This window comes from Alexandromys fortis, unplaced genomic scaffold, assembly GCF_014885135.2.
Source record: "Alexandromys fortis isolate MF-2015 unplaced genomic scaffold, M_Fortis_MF-2015_v1.1 scaffold_3, whole genome shotgun sequence".
Classification (NCBI taxonomy): Eukaryota; Metazoa; Chordata; class Mammalia; order Rodentia; family Cricetidae; genus Alexandromys; species Alexandromys fortis.
The window spans coordinates 16,640,134-16,650,887 of record NW_026067909.1 but is presented as its reverse complement, the minus strand read 5'-3'; positions in this window follow the sequence as shown (position 1 = coordinate 16,650,887).

The following is a 10,754-nucleotide window of genomic DNA, read 5'->3' as shown; positions in this document are numbered from 1 at the left end:
TCAGCTGTTGCTGTGGAGCTCATGAGCCCAGAGAATTCTTTTTTAACTTAGAAACGACAGCTTTTATGTGAAATCTCCCAGTGTTCAACACTGACTGGGTTTTTTCAATCACAGCCTGTGGATCACATCAAACAGACCTCAGGGGCCAAGTCACACAGCTCAACCTGTCAGCTCAGCCACGTGACCAGCTCAGGCCACAACAGCAAGCCCAGCTGCCAGCCACGAGCTTCACAGTGCCTTCTCACGGGGCCCCTAGAGGCCGCGGCAGCAGGACCCTCCCAACATCAGCTGTGCCCTGGCAACCTTCATTAGTCACCTTTTAACTTCCGGAATGACCCACACTGAACTCTCAAGCTTCCCTGGGCCTTGGGCTGTCCTGTCTGGGTCAATGGCACTGAGTTCTGCTTGGCTGTGTAAGCTGGACACCTAAGGGTTATTTATTGTCCAGCCCTCCTGTTCTCATACCCACTTTATCTATCCACTCTGGAGTTTCATGGCCTTGACTCTAGCAACCCAAATAAGCTAGTTTTGGCCACTTGCCCCAAACACGATTAAAGGGACAAAGGAATGATATAAAGCAAACAAAGGAGACACAATCACTGGCCTCTGGGACGATAAACAGATAAGGGGTCCAGTGACCCCCGACTTTACCATGGGGTGCTGGTATAATTACCGTTGGATAGGAGAATTAGGGCAGCCACGATGAGAGGTGTACACTATTAAGCAATCCTGGTCAAGATTTGGCCCCATCATTAATATAACAGGCCCTGCAAGGTGGACCTTAAGTTGTTACAGGGAAGACTTGAGCAGCTGAGGGGGCCCACTGCTCCTGCAGAGGACCTGAATTCAATTTTCAGTGCCCATGTCATGTGATCACAACTTCCTGTGACTCCAGTTCCATGGAATCTAAAGCTTTATAACCTCTGCAGGCGCGCACACACACACACACACACACACACATAAAATAAACCATTGTTTTACAAATCCTTTTGTTTGTTTGAGTTTGTTGTTAGTGGTGGGTTTGTTTGTTTGCTTGGTTGGTTTGGTTTAGTTTGGATTTTGGTTGTTATTTTTTGTTTATTTGTTTTTGTTTTTTGAGATAGGGTTTCTCTATGTAGCCCTGGCTGTCCAGGAACTTGCTTTACAGGTCAGGCTAGCCTCGAACTCACAGAGATTCTCCTGCCGCTACCTTCCAGGTGCTGGGATCAAAGGTGAGCGTCACCACTGCCCTGTTTATTGTTGTTTTTTAAGAAGAAATTGTTATACATGTTAATCACCCCAGGGGATCAAACTGGGCTGCTACAAGACGATGTGCCCTATGGTATAGCTTCCACATGACAGATAACTGTTCTCATCCTGGGGTGGTCTGCTCTTCCTTTAGGTCTTGCTCTTACTGGTTGGGCCAAGTGAAGAGTTGAGTTGATGCTTTCTAGCAAAAGCAGTTTCTACATGTCCCCTACAGGGTTCTGTCCTAAGTCCCTATGAGACCCCCTCAGGGTTCTATATGGACAACCCTGAGTCTCCATAAGTCCCCACCCCTCTCCCACCACCCTGCCCATGTTGTACAACCTCACACAATGGTCTTCTGAATAGACCCTTCCCAGCCCCAGAGGTGCAAGTATCCTTTCCTTGACAAGGGCCTGCTACCCACAGGCCCTCCTACCTTTGCCTGCCTGCTCCCTCCGTGCCAGCCCTTACCCTGATAGCCTGTCTTCATGTCAGAAGCAGGTGGATGACCCTACCCTTGAGGGCCTCTACCCCCACCTCCCAAGACATACAGCTGGTACATTCATCCCCCAGACTGTGCCCGGAACTCTGGGCCAAGGCCCAATACAAGCTATCCTGCGTATGTGTGTGTGCGTGTATGTATGTATGTGTTTGATTATTTATTATGTATGTATGAGACATGGCCTCTCGCACCCCGAGCTGGCTCTGAACTCCCTGTAGCACAGATGATCTTGAACTGCTGATCCTTCTTTCATCTCCCTACTGCTGGGGTTACAGGCGCGCACCGCAGGATCAATCCCAGGCTCTCCTGCTAACCAGGCACTCTACCAACTGAGCCACAGCCCAAGCCCCTCAAGCAGAGAGAATGATGGATGGGACCAGCAGGCAGATGAATGGAGAAATGAATGAAGAGAAAGAGGGAGGGAGGGAGGGAGGGAGGGAGGGAGGGAGGGAGGGAGGGAGGAAGGGAGGGAGGGGAGAATGAAGAGGTCCAAGGTCCATTTGGCTCCCCAGCCACAGCCTCACCCTCTCTGATTCCATCTGCTCAAAGCTCTGCCCCTTGTGTCCCTCCAATGTGTGGGTGTGGGTGAGTGGTGCAGCCATGTTGTGCACCCGTGTGTACACATGCATGAGCATGCACATGTGTGGGTGTAGAAAGAGGCTAGCTGCAGGATGAAGAGCCTTCCAGGAGTGACAGAGAGGCAGCATCACCGAGCATGGGCTGAGATGTCTCTGCAGGAGACAGGATATGGCACGTTCCAGCTCATCCCCAAACCCTCTTTTAAACTCTACCGAAAAGGCACGCTTGGGAGTGAGCCAATTGTGTTTCGTTCTCAGGAGCCCAGTTCCCCCAGCACCTGCCTCACAGGTGTCCTCAATAGACAAAAACAGGAGGTCTCTTTTAGAGCCACCGAGCACACATTAGGCATATGTGGAAGGATGACTCACATTCGACCCAGATTCTCACCTGCCTCGCTCTGTGGCGAACAGCGTGGGCTCTGCTTGGCTTCCAAACCCTGACCCGACTCTGGGCCAGCTACAGCTCCCCAGACCCTGACCCCACTCTGGGCCAGCCACAGCTCCCCGGGAACACTTCTCAAGTTCAGCCCCAGAGGCTCCCACAAGTTACCTACAAGCCACCTTGTCAAAACAATTAAAACTAATGATGACAATAACCATGCTAATCATCCTAGCAACAGCATGAACAATGTGCTCACTGCATGCCGGGGATGCGTGTAAGTTATTGACACAAACTCAACCCTCACCAGAGCCTCACGAGAGCAGAACTATCATCAGTGCTCCAGGGGAGGACTCTGAGATGCAGAGAGGGTAACTGACTTCTCCAAGGGACCAGCAGAACAGGCACTAAAAGCCGCCAGCCCTTGCTGGCTCCGGAGAGCCTGTGAGCTTTGTTGAAACCATGGCCAGGGCTCAATTCTCTGATCTTAGTAGGTGTGAAGTCTCGGTCCACAAAATGCAAGAAGAACGACCCCGATTAAACCCCAGGATGGTGTCCTGCCAGCCAAACACCACCACTTTGTTTCCTGGTGAGATGAGGTACCTGCCAAAATCTACTTATTTGCACACCGCCCCACCTCCCCCACCACTGCCAGTCTGGTCCTGGTACCTTCTTAAAACCATTCCCCTGAAGAGATATTCCTAGCTCCCACTCCCCAACCCTCCCAACAAGCACATATGTGTACTCTGCAGTTAAAGGTGGGATCCCCAGGACACTCTGAGGACCTGGAGAGAGCCGCAGGGGAGGATACCACAGTGGATGGGGCAGTATTCTCTCCTAGCCACGTCCAAACACACCAGCTGGTCACAGCGTGGGCAGGACCCTCGTCAGAACAAGCCGGTGCGAAGTTCAACCTGTTTAAGCAGCCCTTGTCATGACAGCCTCGTTCCTGTGGCTGGTTAACATCTTGCGTTGAATTTTAACATGAAATATCTTTTTGACATAGCAAGGAGAGCAAAGTCCCTTTGGAGCAGAGAGGCCAGACTTACAGGAGCCGCTGGGCACATGAAAGGAAGAGCGTGGAGCCAGCCGCACAGCACTATCCTTGACCTACTTAGGGCAGATTTGTTTAGTGAGCCACAGGCGCCATCCGAGGTAGCAGGGAGCTAGGGAGTAGGGCAGAAGGGGTTGACAGGGGCACTCCCATGGGGGGGCAGTTAAACCCCAGTACACTGGCCCTCAGGTCCAGCTCCCTATCTAACTGACGCCAAGCTGACAGCCTCTGGCCACCCCAGTCACTTTCCCTAGCATGCAGCCTCCAGGTAGCTGGCCATTGCCTGAGCCCAGGGGCCAGCAGGGAAAACGCTCTGAGTGCTCCACAATCCTGCCAGAATCAAAAGAAACGTCCTGGGACCCTGTGTCTGTTGGGTGCTAGCCAGGATGGCAGGCAGGCAGGGTGCAGGGGGAAAGCACTGTGGGGGTGACCCTGGAAGTCAGCTTAGGGGAGAAGCTACTTTTGTCTAAGAAAGCCTACTAGGGACCTACATGCACACAAATCTGGTCTAGAGACTGACCGGGCCAAGTGGGTAGTGTGCGGAAACAAAGGCAGACCTTTCCAGCCGCCAAGGACACAAAAGGGACTTTCCTGGCACTCCCTGAGAAGGTGGAGGGGCAGGAGAGGACCCTGGAGCTTAGGGAGCGAGGACAGTGATGAGCTACAGGAAAGCAGGCAGATGCTGGGATAGAGTGGTTGCCTGTGTGCAGTTCCGCAGCTCCCCATGGCTCTGCCACAGGCAGCAGATGGCCTGGCTTCACTGCTCTGCCTCGGGATCACCTCCACAAATATGTGTGTAGGGATGGTCTGCCTGGTCAGGAATAATGTCAGAAGGATTAAAACGGTGGGCTCAGAATAGCGGCCAACACATACTCAAGAGTCAATGGCCATTAACTGTCATCATCACGACCATTTCCTTCACCACGGTCCTTACCACCATCACCATTATCATCAATATCCCCGTTATCAACATCACCTTCCCCACCATCACCTTCCCTACCATCACCAATCCACCATCATCCCCACCGTCATCGCTGTCATCACCATCCCCAACACCAACACCATCCTCACCACCACCACCTCCACCATGACTATCATATCATCCCCACCATCCCCAACACTGCTGTCATCACCATTTCATCATCACTACATTTCCATCATCATCACTCTCGCTACCATCCCCCACTCATCACTACTATCCCCACCCTCCTTCACCAACACTACCATCACCAGCACCTGTGTCGTTATTACCAGCAGCCCCTAAGATCGTCACCATGATCGTCATGAGTACACTATGATATCACCATCATAGCAGCCACCATCATTGCCATCTTCACCAGGGCTGCCACCACCATTACTGTCATCTCCATCACTAACACGGAAGGTAGCAGGTCTTGGGGGCTCTGGAGGTAATTTTAAGGTGATCCTGAGGTCATGTCCAGAACACATTCAGTAGCTATCAGGAGTGGAGCTAGGAAGGGTGATGACCCAGATTCCCAGAGCATCCATTTAGAGCAAGCAATACCCAGGAGTGCCATGCTTCAGAGGGGCTGGAGGATCGTCTAGGTGATACATGGGCTGAGACCTCACATCTCCCCACTTAGATACTGGACATCTGGAGAAAGGAGAACTAGAGAACAGGCCTTCCCCTTCTCTAGACACCCTGGTCTTTTTAAAGGCAGGCTGGCCTTTAGTCCTGCCTGGGTCACTGGTAGAAAAATAGTGGCTGGGACCCAACCCTCAGGACAACAGAAACCTGTGACCTAAATCAGGATCCCTACTTGGGGCAGACATCAACAGGCGCTTCTCCCCTACACGTGGGTATAGTAGAGCCCCAGGGAATAGATTTGGGAGGACATGACTGGTTCTGGTAAGGGACAGAAAGGAACAGAGATGGGGTGTTATGTGTGTGCAGAAAGGAGTCAATGCCCAGTGGGTCAAGACCAGGCAGCAGAGGGAGGGAAAAGGCTCCCAAGGGCTACAGCTTTCTCTCTGAAGCCATGGAGAGAGCTCTGCTCAGGGCTGGGCTACAGACTAGCTGGTAGAGTGCTTGTCACCCTAGGTTCAGTTCCCAGTGCAGCATAAAACCAGGTGTGGTGGCACATGCCTGCCATCCCGGAGCTTGTGCAGTGGAAGCAGGATTATGGGGAACTAAAGCCATCATCAGTTATATACAGTGACTTCCAAAGCCACGGGCTACATGACACCCTGCCTCAGAGCACACACTAAACGGTCCACTCAAAGACGACATGCAACAGGTTGGTAAGTCCCTCCCATTCCATTTTAGAGTCAAGTGAGGGTTCTGAATCTGCAGTGAGGATTTCTTGACTTCTCAAGAACCCAATGACAGGCTGGGCTGTGGTGGCGCACGCCTTTAATCCCAACACTTGGGAGGCAGAGGTAGGAGGATCTCTGTGAGTTCGAGGCCAGCCTGGTCTACAACAGCTAGTGCCAGGACAGGATCCAAAGCAACACAGAGAAGAAACCCTGTCCCGAAAACAAAACAAAACAAACAAATAAAAAACCCAAAGACAGATTTTCTGGAACTCTGGCAGCACCTACACAGCAGTCACCTCAGGCTATCACCTTCTCCAGTGGCCTCCTGGATTTACTACTCTGGCCCTGGCCCCAGGGCTTTGCTGAGTCACCCATAGTCAGCTCTCCCAGCCAGGCCTGCCCTTTCTCCTGCCTGACTAGAGGACAGAGGCAGCTGCCATCACTGCGGGATATGGGGGACTAGGAGGATGCACACACGGAAAAAAGAAAAAGAAGAAGGAGGAGGAGGAGGAGGAGAGAGAGAGAGGAAGGAAGGTTCTAGGAATGGAGGGAGGGTGGTAAAGAAGGAAGAAAGAAAGAAGGTCTTTGAAGTATTTGAAGACCATCTGTCTAAAACATATCTCTATATGATCTGGAAAACATACTTAGCATATCTACAAATTCAATTGTTATAGATGACTAACTTCTGCTGTGTTTCTTGATTATCCCAAATAGTTCATAATAATAGCTTTCAAAAACTAGAATTTTACATTTTTAAATGAACTGCATAAGTACAATACCTTAAACAAAAGCAAAAACATTATACAATATGTTGTAACAAAAATTGCCTTAAATTTGTATCAATATACAAAAGTCCTTTAAACAAGAGCGAAAACATATATACAGCATAGCAAAATTGAATTTAAATATGTATCAATATATCAAAATCCACGCCAATACAAAATATCTGAGGTTGATAGTTGTCTTTTTATCCCATATTCGTATATCCCCCATATGTATAACAAACATTCATGACCCACAACTAACCAAAGACCACCCACACTCCCTTTTCTCTTGAGATGTGGATCTTGTGTTCTGCTGAGTGTGTGTGAAGTATTTTTAGGGTCCCAGAGAGAAAATCTGAGATAACAGCCAAGTCCTGGGAAGACCAGTTAAAACCCTGTTGGTAAGTATCACCTGTCAAGTTTCAGGAGGTCTCCCCTGATCAAACCAGATCCAAATCAACCTGGAATGAATCCACAGCCTCTTGATTTCCTGTGGTAACAAAAGCAAAACCACTTCTCCAAAGCATCACTGATTTCCATGTATGTTGACAAATACATTTTTGACTTTTTAAAAGTTAAGCCATTCTTAAAATATCCGAGCTGGTTTATTTCCACAGCCCCTCTTTCAATCCCAGGTCTCTCAGCAGCTGTCCTTTGCTTTTCAGCAATCAAAAAATTTAAAGTCAACATAATACTATACGGGATCCAGACTCCCTGTGTGTTCCCATCTTTGTGTGGCTTTCTCTTTTATATTACTCTTACTCCTCTTTATTTTTTTAATTCCTTATTTCATTCTATAACCGCCTATACCCATTTTCTTTCTTTCACAGTGTAAAGCACACTGGAACCTGTTTAGAGGTTTTTCCATGTGGGCCTCTTTTACTGCATATCTTTTAGCCTTTTTTGGCCGCATGAGCAAACTTTAGACTGCTAAGCTACACCTGGGTCCTCCACATGCCCTGTAGTTGACTCCACCCACTCTCGGATCCGGTCCTGAAAGCCAAGCCCAAAGTTTGCACCCTGGTTGGAGGTTAATGACCAAAAACTTCATTAAACCTTTCTAATTGTGGAAGCTGGTACCTGCATTGTCATAAATGGTTCTTACTTAGCTGGATGTTTCTAGTTTCTATTTATCACTGCCGGCTGAACAGCCATGCCTCTTAAAGAAGCCCTATCCTTTTTCCTTCCTTCTTTCTTTCTTTCTTTCTTTCTTTCTTTCTTCCTTTCTTTCTCTCTTTTTGTCCGTGTTTCTTAGGTTCTAGATGGATATTTGAGCCTCACATTGGGTGCCTCACTATAGTGTGATGCTTTACCCTTTTGTCTTTTGGGGGGCCCACTACCCAGCTCCCAAATAAATCACACATAGTGGCTTATTCTTAGTTATGAATGCCTGATCTTAGCTTAGCTTGTTTCTTACCAGCTTTTTTTTTTAATCTTAAATTATCCTGAATACCTTTTTGCCTCTAGGCTTTTATCTTTCTCTATTTCTGTATACCTTTCTTTACTTCTTTCTCCATGATTTGCTGTGTGACTTGCTGGGTGGATGGCCCCTGATGTCCTTCCTCCTTTCCTTGTTCTCTTGCTCCTCCTCTTCCTCATTTCTCCTTCTATTTAAACGCTCTGTCTGCCAGCTCAGCCTGTCCTTTCTCCTGCCTTGCTACTGGCTGTTCAGCTTTTTATTAGGCCATCAGATGTTTTAAACAGGCAAAGAATCACAGCTTCACAGAGTTAAACAAATACAGCATAAACAAAAGCAACACACCTTAGAATAATATTCCCCAAAACACTCTCCCAGGCTTCCTTTGGCTACTGGTCAAGCCCTCCATGGCTGGAGAGGACCCTGGGCCCACTTACAAATTCTTATCACAGGCCTTGAAGGGACACCAGGTGAATCCCCCAAGACACACATCTCTTCTGTACTCAAACTTGCAATGTCCCCATTCCCCACTGCCTGCCTGTCTCTTATGTCACCTTGTCTTCCCAATACCCTATGATAAAGGGCCATTCCTTGGGGCCCCAGGAGCACCTCACTTCTGCATCTAGGCCACACCCCCCACTGGACTCCAGGGCCTACCCCTTTGGGGCTCAAGGAACCTGGCTACAACCAATGCCCCCACGTCTACCAGTCATCAAGATCCCGATTTCTAACCAGGGACTTCCATTGGCACATGAGCCAGCTATCCTGTCTTCTCACAAAGCACTGATGACGCATTCGCCCTAGAGTGATGGCAGCTTACTGTCCACAGCCCCTCCATCTTGTCTCCCAGTGTGGAGCTGGAACCAAGTCTCTACCCACCCACACCTCTCAACACTGAACAGAGGGCAGAATTACTGTGTGTCACCTTCAACTCTAGCTAATAAAGGCCAAGTCAGGTAGATTCACTGTACCTTCTTGCCCTCTGTGGTTGACACATGAGCCCAGTGACTTTAGGAGACAATGCTGGGCCACAGCAGGAAGGGGCTGCATTCCCTGTGAGGACAGTCATCCACGAATCTGTATCAACCACCTGGGACTTTTCACAATTAAGACAGAAACTTCTGGACTGAATAGATGGCTCAGCAGTTGAGAGCATGTACTGCTCTTTCAGGGGACTGGAGTTCCCCACACCTACATCCAACAACTCACAGCTGCCTGTAACTTCAGTTCTAGGGTTTCTGCATCTCTTCTGGCCTCTGTCAGCACCTGCATACACAGGCACGTGCACACACACACACACACACACACACACACGCCACCGCCGCCACCACCACCACCGCCCATATATATGCACAGTAAAAATGTCTTTATTTTCAAAGCGGTTCCGTGTCAGGAATGGTAGTATAACCTATCCCAGCACTTGGGAGATGGGGGCATCAAGAGCAGGAGTTCAAGGCCATCCTTGGCTACCTAGAGAGCTCGAGTGCTACCTGAGAACTTGTCTCACAAACACAGTGTGCTGGGGCTACAGCTCAGCTGGCAGAGTGCTTGCCTAGCATGCTTGAAATCCTGGGTTCAATGCCTGACAATGCATAAACCAGCAGAGGTGATGTCTGCCTGTAATCTCGGCACTCAGCAGGTGGAGCTAGGCTTGAGACCCACCTGGGCTACACGAGACCTTATTTTGGAAGGAGAACAAGGAAGACTTTGAGAATCATCTTGGGGACTGTTTGTTAGATCAGTGGATGACTGGTTCATGCCATTTCCCATTCTCCAGCCTCTTGTTGGACGCTCCTGGAATGGGTTGCCTGTATACCCTGATCCCACTTCCTGTCTTCCAGTCTTCATGTGACCCCTGCACCTGGCTGGATTTCACCCCACCCTCTGCAGCAATCCCTTGGGACACAGTCATCAGGGAAGTCCACGTGACAAGGTCCAGTCCCCAAGTCCTCCCCTGTCTTCAGCGTTAATGTCCACCCTGCTTCAAGTACTGGGCTAGATTCCATGGCTGACCATTCCTGTCCTCACACCTTCTTGCTAGTATCCGGTTCCACAAGTGGTGAAGGGCTTGATCTCCAACGTTCCTCTTTCTATAAAAGGTCTCTGACTGGGTGAGCTCAGTTGGCTTATGACTCCACATGTTCCCAAGTCACACCATGGTGCCACCACCTGAATGGCTCAGGGATATGCTGAGCTTAGCCCAGTCAGAGCTGGGGACAGTCACTTCACTCCGACCTTCCCTTCCCCGGGGCTCCTCACCTTTATGACTGACCACATCACCCACCACCTAACCACAGTTTTTCCTCTTCCACTCCCAGAACTACCTGAACCAAAGCCAGTAGGTGCCCACAGGTAGGTAAGCCTGGTGCCCACAGGTAGGTGAGCCTGGTCCCACAGGTAGGTGAGCCTGGTGCCCACAGGTAGGTGAGCCTGGTGCCCACAGAGAGGTGAGCCTGGTGCCCACAGGTAGGTGAGCCTGGTGCCCACAGGTAGGTGAGTGGTGCCCACAGGTATGTAAGCCTGGTGCCCACAGGTAGGTAAGCCTGGTGCCCACAG